This window comes from Muscardinus avellanarius, assembly GCF_963383645.1.
Source record: "Muscardinus avellanarius genome assembly, chromosome: 5".
NCBI lineage: Eukaryota > Metazoa > Chordata > Mammalia > Rodentia > Gliridae > Muscardinus > Muscardinus avellanarius.
Window position 1 is genome coordinate 43,494,705 of NC_137790.1, and position 17,123 is coordinate 43,511,827.

The following is a 17,123-nucleotide window of genomic DNA, read 5'->3' on the forward strand; positions in this document are numbered from 1 at the left end:
CTGTCTAGAGGCAAGGCCTGTGCTGGGGCCTCCAAGGCTGGGATCTGAGCCTGCTGAGAGGGTAGGCTGGTGCCAGGCCAGCGAGTCCGGGAGCGGAGCCTGCCGTGAGGCAAGGCCGGTGTTGGGGCCTCCGAGGCCTTGATTGGAGCCTGCCAATGGGTTAGGCCAGTGCTGGGGCCAGTGGCTGGCATTGGAGCCTGCCTTGAGGCAAGGCCGATGCTGGGGCCTCGAAGGCCGGGATAGAAGCCTGCCAAAGGATTAGGCCAGTGCTGGGGTCAGCAAGGTTGGGATTGGAGCCTGCCATGAGGCAAGGCTGGGCTGGGGCCTCCAAGACCGGGATCAGAGCCTGCCAAGGGGTAGGCTGGTGCTGGGGACATTGGTCAGCATCTGAGCCTGCCTTGAGGCAAGGCCGTTACTGAGGCCTCTGAGCCGGGATCCGAGCCTGCTGAGTGGATAGGCTGGTTCCAGGGCCAGCGAGGCCGGGATCAGAGTCTGCCGTGAGGCAAGGCCTGTGCTGGGGTCCTCGAGGCTGGTATCGGAGCCAGCCGAGGGGTAGGCTGGTGCCGGGGACAGTGGTCAGCATCTGAGCCTGCCTTGAGGCAAGGCCTCCAAGGCTGGGATCTGAGCCTGCCGAGTGGATAGGCTGGTTCTGGGGCCAGTGAGGCTGGGATCAGAGTCTGCCATGAGGCAAGGCTGGTGCCTGCCAAAGGATAGGCTGATGCCAGGGCCAGCAGCCAGCACCAGAGCCTGTCTAGAGGCAAGTCCTGTGCTGGGGCCTCCAAGGCTGGGATCGGAGCCTGCTGAGAGGGTAGGCCGGTACTGGGGCCAGCAAGTCCAGGAGTGGAGCCTGCCGTGAGGCAAGGCTGGTGCTGGGGCCTCCGAGGCCTGGATTGGAGCCTGCCAGGATGTAGGCCAGTGACAGGGCCAGCGGCTGGCATTGGAGCCTGCCTTGAGGCAAGGCCACTACTGGGGCCTCCAAGGCTGGGATCGGAGCCTGCCAAGTGGCTAGGCCATTACAGGGGCCAGCGAGGCTGGGATTGGAAACTGCCATGAGGCAAGGCCGGTGCTGGGGCCTCCGAGGCCAGGATAGGAGTCTGTCAAGGGGTTAAGCCAGTGCCAGGGTCAGCGAGGCTGGGACGGAGCCTGCCTTGAGACTAGGCCAGTGCTGGGGCCACCAAGGCTGGGATCGGAGCCAGCCGAAGGGTTAAGCTGGTGGGGGGACCAGCAAGGCTAGAATCGAGGCCTTCCATGAGACAAGACCACTGCTTGAGCCAGTGAGATCTGGATCAGTCCACCGGGTAGCCAGGCCACTACTGGGGCCGTCAGGAGTGGGATCGGTACTTGCAACGTGGCATGCACAGAGAAATTTCACAGAAAATAAAAACCAGATGCTTCCCCTAATCAGCAATAACTAGGAGGAAAGGGCCAACAGAAAGAGGTCGAGTTATAGAAAGGGCCCTATAGTGAAGCAATGAAGGTGACCAATCAGAGGGTATAGAATAGGGGAGGATGGAGCCTCTTTAAAACTCAGGAGGTACATAAACAAATGTATCAAAGTTAATTACCAAACAAGCATGGGATGGAGGGAGGGGGAGGGAATGGGATGGGGAGTGAATGAAGGCTAATTGGATGATGTGTGCTTGTATTTCCTCTCAAGTCTTGTATTCCAATGTGATATATTATTACAATGCACCAATAAAAATAAATTTAAAAAATAAAAAATAAAAACAAATATAAAATAAAAATCAGAGCTATTCTATAAACGATAGTTTGCGATAAGAGCTATAAAGCTTGTACGATTTGCCTGATTTTCTGTGATACTTCAAACTTTTTGTAATCTTTGTTATATACTAACCAAGAACTTAAGAACAATCTCTAAACAAAAAAAGAGAATTATACTCTCATAGCCTTATGAATTATATCTCATAGTTTTATGTACTATTTTGCTGATTTTTGCTTGTGTGTCCCTTATTTCAGACAAAAATTAGTTATCACACCAATTTAAGTTATGGTTTATTTACTTCTAAGCATCACAACAAATGAGTAGTGGTAATAATTACTACTAGGAGTATGTCAGTTTGAATAAAAACAAAAAAAGGATCACCCCTTGGCAGGCTCTGATCCTGGCCTCAGAGGCCATACACCGGTCTTGCCTCATGGTAGGCCCCAATCCTGGCCTCACTGGCCCCAGCACTGGCCTTACCCCTCAGCAGCCTCCAATTCTGGCTTCAGAGGCCCCAGAACTAGCCTTGCCTCAAGGCAGGTTCCAGTCCCAGCCCTGCTGGTCCCAGCACCAGCCTCACCTCTTGACAGGCTCCAATTACGGCCTCCCTGGCCCTGCACCAGCCTTGCCTCACGGCAGGCCCTGATCCCAGTCTCACTGGCCCAGACAGTGGCCTCACCCCTCGGCAGGCTCTAATCCCTGCCTCAGAGGCCCCGAAACAGGCCTTGTCTCATGGCAGGCTCAGATCCGGATCTCACCAGTTCTGGCACTGACCTAGCCGCCTGGCAGGCTCCTATCCTGGCCTCCGAGGCCCCACCTCTGGCCTGGGTGTCTTGTTGAGCATCAGGCTCTGTTTTCTGCCACTATGAGCAGGTCATCTTCAGATGTTTCCTTTTTTCTCCCTCCCCTTTTTCTTTGGTGGTAGTGGAGTTCCTGGGAATTCTTCCACCTCTGGGCTTTACTCCCAAGGACCCACTTTTTTTTAATATATATATTTTTATTTGGAAACAGTGTCTCTCAAGCCAGCAAGGCTGGCCTCGAGCCTGCAAGATCCTCCTGTCTCTGCCTCCCAAGCGTGGGGATTATAAGCGTGCACCACTATGCCCGACGTTCTTCAATTTTTTTTTTTTTTAAATATGAGGGAGCAGTCCATGTCTTTTGCAGAAGCTGGGACCCCAGCTACCCACTGACAATAAAATTTTGTCCTCCCTCTAAAGGCAGAGGTCCACAACTTAACTCTGGAGAGCAGGCTCTGCTGTTCCAAACATACCCTGGCCTCCCACTCTGCGCAGAGGAGCGTGGTGGCCAAAAGGGCTGATGACTCCCAGAATCTTCATTGTGGCGGCCCACTCCAACCATGCGGGGCTCCCTCTGAAACCCCCAAAACCCTTTTACCACTTAGCATGTTGTCCAGAAATCCCGATCATGTTGTTAGGAGTAGTCTACTTTGGGGGAGATTTCCTCAGAAGTTCACAGTGGACTGGACTGGATCTGACTGCCCCTCCAAACTCCACCTGCTGGATGAAGAGGGTGCTCAGATTGGAGCCTGCTGAGGGGTGAGGCCAGTGCCGGGGCCAGCGAGGCCAGGATTGGAGCCTACTGTAAGGCAAGGCCAATACTGAGGCCTCCGAGGCCGGGATCAGAGCCTGCTGAGGGGTTAGGCCGGTTGGGTCAGCAAGGCCAGGATCGGAGCCTGCTGTGAGGCAAGGCTGGTGCTGGGGCCTCTAAGGCCGAGCTTGGATCCTGCCAAGGGTTTAGGCTGGTGCCAGGGCCAGCGAGGCCAGGATCGGAGCCTGCCATGAGACAAGGCCGGTGCTGGGGCATCCGAGGCCAGGATGGGAGCCTGCCAAGAGGTTAGGCCAGGGCCAGGGCCAACGAGGCCAGGATCGGAGCCTACTGTGAGGCAAGGCTGGTGCTGGGGCATCCAAGGTTGGGATCAGAGCCAGCTGTTATGTTAGGTCAGTGCTGGTGCCAGTGAGGCCGGGATCGGAGCCTGCTGGGAGCCAAGGCCAGTGCTGAGGCCTCTGAGGCCGGGATTGGAGTCTGCCAAGGGGTTAGGCCAGTACCGGGGCCATTGAGGTGAGGATCAGAGCCTACTGTGAGGCAAGGCTGGTGCTGGGGCCTCCGGACCTAGATAGGAGCCTGCTGAGGGGTTAGGCCAGTGCCGGGGCCAGTAAAGCCAGGATCAGAGCCTGCCTTGAGGTATGGCCAGTGCTGGAGCCTCCGAGGCTGGCATCAGAGCCTGCTGAGGGGTGAGGTCAGTGCCAGGGCCAACGAGGCTGGGACAGGAGCCTGATGTGAGGCAAGGCCGCTACTGAAGCCTCTGAGGTGGGGTTCAGCGCCAGCCGAAAGGTTAGGCCGGTGCCAGGGCCAGCAATGTCGGGATTGGAGTCTGCCATGAGGCAAGACCGGTACTGGGACCTACAAGCCTGGGATCGGACTCTGCTGATTGGTAAGGCTGGTGCTGGGGCCAGCGAGGCCGGGATCAGAAACTGCTGTGAGGCAAGGATGGAGCTGGGGCCTCTGAGGCCGGGAGAGGAGCCAGCTGAGGGGTAAGTTCAGTGTTGTGGCCAGCGAGGCCAGGATCGGGGCCTCTCATGAGGCAAGGCCAGTGCTGGAACCAGCGAGGTCGGGATCAGAGTCCTCCGGGTGGCCAGGCCACTACTGGGGCCGTCAAGAGTGGGATCGGAACTTCCAATGCGGCATTTACAGAGAAATAGCACAGAAAATAAAATCCAGATGCTTCCCCTAATTAGCAAGAACTAGGAGGATAGGGGTAACAGGAGGAGGTCAAGTAGTAGAAAGGGCCCTATTGAAAAGCAATTAAGGTGACCAATCAGAGGGGAGGGCATGGGGGAGGATGGAATCTCTTTAAAACTCATGAGGTGCGTAAACAATTATATCAAAGATAATCACCAAATAAGCATGGGATCGAGGGAGGGGAAGGGAATGGGATGGGGATTGAATGAGGGCTTACTGGATGATATGTGTTTGTATATCCTCTCAAGTCTTGTATTCCAAAGTGATGTATGGTTACTACTACTACTACTACTACTACTAGTAGTAGTAATAATAATAATAATAAAAGAACTGCATCAAAAAAACATTTCAGGTTGTTGCATCAGATCTCTGCCTCTCCTGAATACTGGCCACTGCAATTGCCGCTGCCTCCACCATCTCAATTCTTTCCCAAACTCTTTTCCCAACCTGCATGTTGTCCAGTATTCCTGAGCATGCACGACGGTAGCATTCCACTTTTGAGGCGATTTCTTCAGAAGATCAGGGTGGGTTGGATTAGATCTCTGCCTCTCCCAAATACTAGCCTCCACTGCCACCACAGCCGCCACTGCCACCACCACTGCCTTCCTCCTAGTTCTCCACTGAGCTCCCTCCTGACAGATGATGTCCAGAATTCTTAAGCATGTAAGGAAGAAGCAGTCCCTCTTCTTAGGGATTTTTCCAAAAGTTCCAGGTCAGTTGCATATGTTTTGTCTGCATCTCCAGAATCCTGGCTGCCACCGCGGCCATCTTGAACCCTCTCCAACATTTATTCTTTTTTCTTTCTTTTCTTTTCTTTTAATTTTAAATAAGAGAAAACAGTATGTGTGGTTTGAAAAGGTTGTGGGATCAGGCACTCGCACACCGGCACTGAGTTCCTCAGGACAAACTGATCGACCTGTTCGGTAGTGGGCTTCCCAGGGCAAGGTTCAGCCTCCTGCCCAGCACCAGGCCTTCCTGGGTGCGAGCTGGGGCACCCACCCCCTCTGCTCAGCATTGGGCTTTCAGGGGTGCAGGTTGGGCCACTTGCACCCCGCCCAAACTGGGCCTTCCTAGGCACAGGCTGGCCACCCCCAACCCCCAGCTAAAGGAACTTCTTTGATAAGAATATGAATTATCTGAAACTTGGCTTTTGTAATGAGATATGTTCTGGCTTTCTACCAAAAAAAAAGTATGAGACTGCCTTCTTGCAAACAACAAATGAAAAATATTAAGCTTCCATCTGATGAACATGGAGAGATATTAGAGTTAAATTTAAAAATGCTACTTTCAAATATAAAGGTGCTCTCTTTTCATTGGAATGAGCAGTTTGGCCTGAAATAGTTTCCAACGACATTAGAAGTAGTCAGGACTCAAATGGGAGTGTTTGCTTGCAAAGACACTGGGCTAGAAATAATCACAATGCCAAATTAATACCGTAACCAGGCCTGGGTGAGGTTTCTTTGATCATTTAAAGTTTCCTGTCCCATTTCTGCAGCACAGGTGGCCATGGCCTTAGTTCTAAGTCCCCAGGACTGCTCTGGCCATGCCCGCCAGGGTTTAGGGAACAGTTGTGTTGGTTATAAAGATCCTGGCACATCAGGGAACTAGCACTGTACATAAAAGAAGTATATTGAAAAAAATTAAGCTAAAAAGTGGCCACTGTTTTACTCAAATATGAAGAATCATTCAGCTAATGAATTACCCCTTAATATGAGACATTTTTTTGGAATATAATTTGGAATCAACTCTAGGTGGATAAAAGGTATGAAGCTTAAATCAGAGACTGTGGAACTGTTAGAGGAGTACATAGGTTCAACACTCCAACATATAGACACAGGTAGAAACTACCTCAACAAGACACCAAAGCTCAGAAAATTAAAACAAGTGAGATGACATCACACTAAAAAGTTTCTACTCATTAAAGGTAATAATCAAGTCTAAAGAGAAAGAGCCTATGGAATGCGAGATCATTATTAGCCATCCCTCTGACAGATGACTAATATCTAGAATATACAAATAACTTAAAAAACTTTACACAAGAAAAACAAAAAACCCAGTCAAGAAATTGACAACTGAATTGAATAGACACATCACAAAAGAAGAGAGACAACTGGCCAATAGATACATGAAAAAAATATTCAACATCATTAGCAATCAAAGAGATGCAAATCAAAACTACACTAAGATTCCATCTAATCCCAATCAGAGTGGCAAGCATAAAAAAGTCAAATAACAACAAATGTTGGTGAAGATGTGGGGAAATAGAAACTCTTCTACATTGTTGGTGGGAGTGCAAACTAGTTTAGCCAATATGGAGATGAGTGTGGAGATCCTTTAGAAAACCCAAAATGATCCACATATGATCTGGCTATACCTCTACTGGGTATCTTTCCAAAGGGGTTAAATCAGAGAACTAGAGTAATATATGCATACCCATGTTCATAGCACCACAATTCACAATAGCCAAAATATGGAACCAACCCAGATGACCATCAACAGATGAATGGATTACAAAATTATGGGAAATAGCTGGGCATGGTGTCGCACGCTTGTAATCCCTGCACTTGGGAGGTGGAGACAGAAGGATCGCGCATGTTCGAAGCAAGCCATGCTGGCGTAAGAGACTCTGTTTCCAAATAAAAAATATAAAAATAGATCTGGGAGTGTAGCCCAGAGGTAGAAGGGCTTCCAGGAACCCCAGTACTACAAAAAAAGAAAAAAAATATGGGGAATACACACAATGGACTTCTACTCAGCAATAAAGAAGAACAAAATTACTCATTTGCAAAAAGATATAAAGACCTGGGGAACATTATGTTAAGTGAGATTAGACAATCTCAGAAAGTAAAGGGTCATATGTTTTTTTTCTAATATGTGCAGGGTAGGGAGCAATTGGGTACAAGAGGGTCTCCAGATAATGGAGGAGAAACCTCAGTGTAGCCAGGAAGGTGGCCTAAGGGTAGGAGAGTAGTAAGACTGAGGTTCACTAATAGAAATACTACCATAGACTATGTGTATGGATGGTACCCTGTACTGGGAGGGAGGGAAATGGGGTGGCAGGAAGGGAGCACCAAGTGTTGTGTGCAAGTATGTCATTGTCAACGTGATTTACATTATGACATAAGATTATAATGCACCAATAAAAGCACATTGACATATAAAATAAATAAATAAATGTAAATAAAAATAAAATTTTGGTATTCAAAGATGGAGGCTGCCGTGGTCAACAGCAACAATAGCTGGCAGTAGTCAAATAGGACAGGTATTCCTCTGAGAAAACTTGGACATCAGATTTTGGTTTATTATCTGATTGGTACAATATATGGAGACATTTATAGCCATGATATCCTAACTAAAATATAAGAAAGAAGAGATGAACCAGGATGATGGAGACAATGGTGGCAGCAGTGGCCAGTATTCAGGAGAGGTAGATAAAATCAGCCCAACCCGCCTTGAACTGTTGGATAAATCTCCCCAAAAAGAATGCTCCTGCCTCACATGCTCAGGAATTCTGGACAACATACTATATAAGAAAAATGCTCGGGAGGAGGGCCAAGATGGTGGTGGCGGCAACAGGCAGTACTGGGGAGGGGCAGGCAAGTTCATCCTAATCCATCCTGAACTTTTGAGAAAATCTCCCTGAAGATAGCCTGCACCTACTCCACATGCCCAGGAACTCTGGACAACATACTATGTAAGAAAAATGTTTGGGGCACGTCAGATGGAGCCCCGCATATTCACGTCAGCCAAGGGCGCTCCTGGCCTCTGCGCTCCTCTGTACAGCGCTGGGGCTGGGTGCGCTCGGAGCAGCAGAACCTGCTCTCCGTGGTGAAGCTGTGGCCTCCGCTCTTGGCAGGGAGATAAAACACATTGCAACTAAGTACTTGAGCTCCCAACTCCTGCAAAAGACATGTACTGTTTTCTTTTATTAAAAAAATACTGAGGAAGGGGCCAAGATAGTGGTATCTCCGGTCATCATTGTGACCATGACAATAGTTGGAAGCAGCCAAATAGGACATGTATTCCTCTGAGAAACTCCGAACATCAGATTTTGGTTTAATATCTGGTTGGGGCTGGGTGTGGTGGTGCATGTTTGTAATCCCCATACTTGGGAGGCAGAGACAGGGGGATCACGCAGGTTCGAAGCCAGCCTTGCTGGCTTAAGAGACCCTGTTTCCAAATTTTAAAAAAATATATAAAATAGGTCTGGGAGTGTAGCCTGGAGGTAGAAGTGTTTCCAGGAACCCCAGTACCACACACAAAAAAAAACACCAAAAAACAATATCTGGTTGGGACAACATACACATTTATAGCCATGACTTCCTACTTAAAATATAAGAGAAAAGAGATGGACAAAGATGGCAAAGACAGTGGCGGTGACCAGTATTCAGGATAGCTAGATAAATCCAATTAAAACTGCCTTGAACTGTTGGAGAAATCTCCCCAACAGTTCTTACTATGTAAGAAAAATGCTCAGGAGGAGGGTCAAGATGGTGGCAGTGGCAGTGGCCAGTATCTGGGAGAGGCAGGTAGATATATTCTAATCCACCCTGAACTTTTGAGGAAATCTCCCCAAAAGTAGACTGCACCTGCCCTACATGCTCAGGAACTCTGGAAAACATACTATGTAAAAAAATGTTCGGGGTGCATCAGATGGAGCCCCGCATAGTCAGGTCTGCCAGGACCATGCATCCTGGGAGCCAAGAGCGCTCCTGGCCACTGCGCTTGTCTGCATAATGCTGGGTCTGGGTGTACTTGGAGCAGCATAACCCTCTCTCCATGGTGAAGCTGTGGGCTTCTGCTATTGGCAGGGAGATAAAACACATTGCTACTAAATACTTGGGTCTTCAACTCCTGGAAAAGACAAGTACTGTTTTGTTTTATTACAAAATACTGAAGAGGGAGGAAGATGGTGGTTGCTGCTATTGCAGCTGCAGCTGTGACCATGACCCCTGTGGTGGTGGTTAGCAGTGGTCAAATAGGATATGCATCCCCCTGAGAAGCCCTGGACAACAGATTTTTATTTAATAGCTGATTAGGACAACACACAGAAACATTTCCAGTCATGACTTCCTATCTGAAATACAGGAGACAGAGTGGAAAATGGTGGAATTAGAGGCAAGACTGCAGCGTGTTGCCCGCCCCTGCAAGAAAAGTGAATTTTGGAGGGATATCCCAGAAAAGATCAGAAAGCAGACTGCTCCTGCCACCCATGCACAGGAATACTTAACCACATACTCCAGGAGAGACCAAGAAGGCAGGAGCGGCAGCCAGTATTCAGGAGAGGCAGATGGATCCAACCAAATCCACCTTGAATTTTTGAAAAAAATCTCTCCAAAAGTAGACTGTTCCTGCCTCACATGCTCAGGAACTCTGAACAACATACTGTGTAAGAAAAAGTTTTGCAGAGTCGGACCAAAATGGTGGTAGCGGCGGCGGCCAGTATTCAGGAGAGGCAGACAGATTCAATCTAATCCACCTTGAATTTTTGAAAATATCTTCCCAAAAGTAGAGTGTTCTTACCGCACATGTGCAGGAATTCTAGACAACACACTATGTAAAAAAAAATGTCCAGGGCAAGTCCAAGAGAGCTTCGCCTATATTGCTGAGCCCATTCACTGTGCCAGGTATCCCGGGAGATCTCAGCTTATGGCCATTGTACTCTGCGCTGTGCTGGGGGTCAGGGTATGCTTGGAGCAGTGGATTTTGCTCTTTGTGGTGAGGCTGCAAGCCTCTGCTTTCAGTTGGAATATAAAATTCATTGCTGCTAGGGAATTGGGCTCTCTGCTTCTGCAAATGACACATGCTGTTTTCTCCTACTAAAATGTGTGTGTGTGTGTGTGTGTGTGTGTGTGTGTGTGTGTGTGTGTGTTGTGTGTGTGTGTGTGTGTGTGTGTGTGTGTGTGTGTAATAATGTATGAAAAAATGGGAACCTCTGTAAATGTCATGCCCACAGTGACAGGAACCAGAGCCTCCTGGGCAGCAAGGCCAGGTCTGGAGCCAACGAGGCCAGGCCCAGAGCCTGTTACACAGCAGATCTGGGACTGGGGCCTGCTTCATAGAAAAAGGCCAGTGGGTTTTTTCAATTGTGTGACCAGGAAGCAATAGAAGCTGCTGCTGCCTCACCTAATCTCTCAGCAGATTTCTAGATCCAAGTGACCTTCATTAAAAAAAAAAAAAATTGGTTGTGAGTGGATCATCCCATCAAAGTTACTCACCTTCTGGCTTTCAGGTTTTCAGTAAGTGGGAATAAGTGTGGAAAAATAGAAGCTCTAATACATTGTTGGTGGGATTGCAAGTTGGTGCAAGCACTTTGGAGAACTGTATAGAAGATCCTCAGAAGAAGGAAAACAAACTTACCATATGAACCAGCAATACCGCCTCTGGGTATTTACCAAAGAGAATGAAAACCAAAATACCAAACAAATGCATGAAAAACCATGTTCATCATTGCCAAACTGTGGAACTAGCCAAGATGTCCTTCAACAAATGAATGGATTTCAAAACTATGGGATATGCACACAATGGAATTTTGCCCAGCCATAAGGGAGAACAAAATTATGGCATTTACAGTGAAATGTCACAAAAAAACAAGAAATCAGATGCTTTTCTTAATGTGCAAAATATTAGGAAGAAATGGGTAACAGGAGGAACTCTAGATGAAGAAGGGACCCTCTAGAAGAGGAAGAAAGGTTACATATCTGAGGGGATAAGGGAAACTCTTTAAAGCACATGATGTACTTAAACATATCAAAGTCAATTAGGAAGCCAAGCATGAGTAGGAGGGAGGGGGAAGGAAGGGGTTAGAGATTAGGTAGGAGCTGATTGGGTGATGTGTCCATGTATATCTCCACAAGTTTTTTTTTTTTTTTAACCTCATTGAGATGTATGACTACAATGCACCGATAAAAATTTATTAAACAAATAAAATTTTCTGTTTACCATTAGAAGTGTGAAATGTGATATTTCCTAAAGTTAAATTGCTCTGCTTACATTCTCTCTATTGTTTCTGTATTGGTCCAATGTCTCCTTGATAACTCAGTTTGATATCACTAAACATGTGAAAGGATGATAAATGATCTGACAGTCCAGGAAGCCTGTGGAAGGAAAAAGAAGTAGAAAACTGCTCTTTGAGCCAGGATTTACCTGTTTCACTTCCAGCATGGCAAAGATAAAGAACAGGGATTAGCAACATTCTTTCCGGATCCATCAGCAGGTCACAGCGCTTTTTCGCTCATCAATTAGACCCACAACTGTTGCTGCCACCTGGGTCTCCTTGGTGGCCTTGGATTCATCCCAGCATGTGATACAGTTAAGTGGAGAGTGTCACCAAGTTTCTGACCACTCTTGAAGTAAAGCACCTTGGTGATTGTTCATTGGTTAGTGTCACATGTGTGTTTGTTTTTTGACAGAAAATGGGAATGCAAAATATAACATATAAAATTGAAAGCATTCCAAGTGTCAGAATAGGTTTGAGGGAAAAGCATCATCAAGTGTACAAATATTCTTCCCTGCAGACTTGAACTCCCTTTAAGAGTTTTGACCTTAACCTTATATTTTAAAAAAATTTTATTGCCACAAACTGAACCATGAGGTCACCTCAAGTCCTCCCTGATTGTTTTCTGCTTATAGTTTAGATCCTTAAATAGTTCTTAATGTTTCTCTGGGCTAAATCATCAGGCCAGCCAGGTATCCCAAGGTACAAGGCATGCAGTACAGATACTATATTAAGAATCTTTATGACTTACAAAAAATGACATGGGGTAATTGTAAAGTCAAACTGAAATATGTCTAACTTTGGGACAATGCTTGGCAAAGTGATTATTGAACATCTTCAAAAAGATTTTAGTGACTACAAAGAGTTTTCAATAGGAAACAGGGTCAGCAATAGAAGTAAAGTCATTTTAATGAAGGGAAAGATGCAAGAATGCTAATTTGTACCTTTATTATCACAGCTTTTTATGTTTTCAAATAAGGTATTTTATTGAGAATAGCATTTGGCACAAAGTGAGGACTAGGGATGTTTTTAGTTATAGCTAATTTTATCTCATTTTCAAAATATATCTTCAGGCAATGGGGTACAGCTGGCCAGTGACCTCTTGAAGAAATACTGAGCAGAGCTCTTCATTTGTCTAATATAAAAAATAGTGCATTACATGGGACTAAAAGAAATTTATCATTGTGACAGAAAAAGATAAAACATCTAATAACTGAATAATACCATATGTAGAAGCTTTCAAAAATATTTAGTACTTTCTACCCTGTATAATGGTTATCTCAGTTTTGTCCACATTTACTTTTTTGGTACCTTGTTGGTGAAATCAGGAATATAAATTCAGTGACTTCCTGAACTTGGAATATCCTAAAAGCAAAGACCCAATTGATGGTTCTAAAAGAAAATAGTATGTGCCAGGAGGAGCTGAGCCTTTATTTTCAAGTTGCATTAAGCAGACACAAATCAGTCAAATCAGAACTTGGTGCTATCCAGACATGAAGTTGTTCATGGATAATAGTATGCTTCTACTTATTATTTTTTATTTTACATGGTAAGATGTTAAGCAGTTCCAGTCACCCTTGAATAACTCTATACAGAATAAAATATTAATCACTTTGTTTCAAAACAAATTAACCTTTTAAAAATCTTTATGTGCTTAAGTATAAAACTCCCTTAATGCATGCATAAAAAAAAATGTTTCAGGTATGAAAGTATAGAAAAACGATAAGAGTTCCAGCACCGTTAAGGGATATTACTTTCACTCATTTCTATAAAAAATATTTTTTATACTACTGTATTAGAACTTCAGGTCCAAGACACAATGGATAAAAATACTCAGATTTTGTCTTTGGGGAACTTAATATGTCAGATTTGGGCCTGAGAACTCAAGTGACATCCTGATCATCTTGGGAAATATATCAGTCATGAGAAATGAGTTCACAGCAGCAGGGTTTTGTTTTGGCAGAATATGAAATGTAGGGTGAATATCAAGAGCAATATATAATATTGCCATGTGTATTCCAGGTTGCAATGATATTGGAAGTAGAATGTTTTAAGTTTAGAAAGAAGCTTTTGTAACCTCACAAGGTTTTATCAATTACAAAGGCCATAGACATATTTTAGAGTTAGTAATCATACAAAAGTAAAATTTATTTTTTCTTATAGGAATATTGACAATGTAAGACTGTATCAGGATTGACATATGAGTGTGTTTCTTTCTTCTACCTGCAGCTGTTTGTAGGGCAAGTCTGTCTTTGAAATGGAAATATAGATGTCTAACCAACATAATGCACTATGCTGCCATTGTGATTGTATCCCAGAAAATGTGGAAGAAAATTCTCATACCCTAGCCTTCAACTTTTAGTAAATCCTTTCAGGTAAATGCAGGGCTGTACTTTTGACGGTGAAGACAGAAGATATTATCTTATCCAGCACAAGATAATATAGTCTGTTGAACTGAAGAAATTCATAGTGGCAGGAAAAATAGTGAAAATACAGGTTTCCATTTAAAACTGAACAATATCACATGTAGAATTCCAAATGTTTAGAAGACTGTGTAGATGGGTTCATGGAATCAAAAAAGATGAACAGGCATTTAGCCTTTAACTTAAAATCATTATTATACTGAGTTTGTTTTTTCTAATTCCGGATTGAAAGGTTGATTAAATTGTTATTTTGCCACTTGTCCCTTGACTTTCGAATCTTTTGTCAATAAACATGCATTTTATTTTATTTTAATATATGAAGAGGTCTATGTTGTTTTTAAAAAATATGATGGGATATATGCCGGGTGTGGGGGTGTGTGCTTATAATCTCTGTGGTTGGGAGGCAAAAACAGGAGGATCACACACATTCGAAGCCAGCCGTGCTGGCTTAAGAGACCCTGCTTCCAAATAAAATATAAAATAGGCATGGAAGTGTATCCCATAGGTAGAAGGGTTTCCAGGAACTCCAGTACCACACAAAAAAATATATGATGGGATATATAAAAGCAACTGATTTTTTTAGGTTGATTTTGTAGCCTGAAACTTTACTGAATTGGTTAACCAGCTCCAGAAGTCTTTGGGTTGAATTGTTTGGGTGTTCTAGAGAAAGGATCATGTCATCTGCAAAGAAGATAATTTTAATTCCTCTTTTCCTATTTGAATTCCTTTGATATCTTTCTCTTGTCTTATTGCTGTGGCAAGAGTCTCGAGGACTATATTGAAAAGGAGTAGTTGCTCCTACTTTATTGGCAATACTACTATAGTGTGCCAATAAAAAAAAAAACAAGTCTATTCACAATAACCTCAAAACCAATAAAATACCTAGGAATAAATGTAACCAAAGATGTAAAAAACCTCTACAATGAAAACTATAAAACATTAAAGAAAGAAATGAAAGAATACTTTGGAAGATGGAAAAATCTCCCTTGCTCATGGATAAGCAGAATAAATATAGTCAAATGGCCATTCTGCCAAAAGTGGTCTACAGATTCAATGCAAATTTCTATCATAATACCAATGCATTCTTCATAGACCTGGCTAAGTCAGTCATTAATTTAATATGGAGAAAGAAAAGCCAAAGCAATTCTCAGCAATAAGAACCATGCAGGAGGCATCACACTCCCTGACTTCAAATTATACTACAGAGCAAAAGGAGTAAATCAGCATGGTATTGGCACAACAATAGGCACACAGACCAATGGAACAGAAGATACAGAAACAAACCCGCACACTTATAGTCAATTGATCTTTGACAAAGGGGCCAAACTCATATGCTGGAGAAAAGACAGCCTTTTCTTTCTTTTTTTTAATTGGTGTATTGTAATCATATATCACATTGGAATACAAAACTTGAGAGGATATACAAGCACATATCATCCAATTAGCCCTCATCCAGCTCCCATCCCATTTCCTCCCCCTCCCTTGATCCCATGCTTGTTTTGTGATTAACTTTGATACATTTGTTTATGTACCTCCTGCATTTTAAAGAGGCTCCATCCTCCCCTATTCCATACCCTCTGATTGGCCACCTTAGTTGCTTCACTATAGGGCCCTTAAAGACAGCCTTTTCAACAAATGGTTCTGGATATCCATTTGTAGAAAGATGGAACTAAATCCTTACCTCTCACCATGTACAGGAATCAACTCAACATGGATCAAAGACTTGAAAATTAGACCAGAAACTGTGAAGTTAATAAAGGAGGGCATAGGCTCAGCACTCCAACATATAGGCACAGGTAGTTTCTCAACATGACCTCCAAAGCATAGAAAATTAAAACAAGAATTAACAAGTGGGATGGCATCAAACTAAAAAGTTTCTGCTCATCAAAGGAAACCATCAAGAACCCAAAGAGAAAGCCAACATAATGAGAAAACATATTTACTAGGTACCACTCTGATAGAGGGCTAATATCCAGAATATACAAAGAGCTCAAAAGACTCTACACTAGCAAAACAAATAACCCAATCAAGATATGGGCAACTGAATTGAATAGAAACTTCACAAAAATAGAGATACAAATGGCCAGTAGATACATGAAAAAATGTTCAACATCATTAGCCATCAGGGAGTGCAAATCAAAACTACGCTGAGATTTCATCTAATCCCAACCAGAGTGGCAAGCATAAAGTAGTCAAATAACAACAAACGCTGGCAAGGATGTGGGAGAAAAGGAACTCTTTTACAGTGTTGGTGGGAGTGCAAACTAGTTCTGCCGCTATGAAGATCAGTGTGGAGATTCCTTAGAAAACTGGGAATAGATCCACCATATGATCCAGCTATACCACTCCTGGGTATCTTTCCAAGGGGTTAAAATCAGAAAACTGCAGTAACATATGCATACCCATGTTCCTAGCAGCACAATTTGTAATAGCCAAAATATGGAACCAACCTAGATCTCCATCAACAGATGAATGGATTGCAAAATTATGGGAAATACACACAATCATAATGGAATTCTACTCAGCAATAAAGAAGAACAAAATCATGTCATTCGCAAAATGATGGAAAGACCTGGAGAACATTATTTTAAGTTAGATCAACCAAGCACAGAAAGAAAAGGGACATATGTTTTCTCTACTATGCCCAAAATAGGGAGTATTAGGGATACCAGAGGGACTCCAGATAATGAAAGGAAACCTCAGCAAAGCTAGAAAGGAAGGGTAGGAGAGGAAGAAGGCTGAGGTTGATTAATGGAGGAGCTACATTCAAATATGTGTATAAATGTGAATGTAGCATAGTTAACTGGGACATTCACTGATGGGATGAAGGAAGGGGAAGTGGGAGGGGCACCGAGTACTGTGTGAATGTTTGCTATTGTCAATATGATCCACCTTATGATGTGAAACTATTGTGTGTCAATAAATTTAAAAAGAAAAAAAGAAAAAGAAAATATGATGGGAGAATTGGCTTAATAAAATAATTACCAGGTTATTTATTATTGCAGAGAACAAAAATAGCTATTCAAATAATGCATCACAAGAAAGCCAGAACATTTTAGGTTCAGTTCACCTTAGATGACCAATCTACAACCTCTTGTCCACTTGGTTAATTCATATCATGCTTGTAAGATGAATCATAAAAATGCTTAGAGAAATTGTGTGCCAGATGTTCTGAGACCATCATACTCATCGGTGTGAATTTACTATTTGATTTTATTTT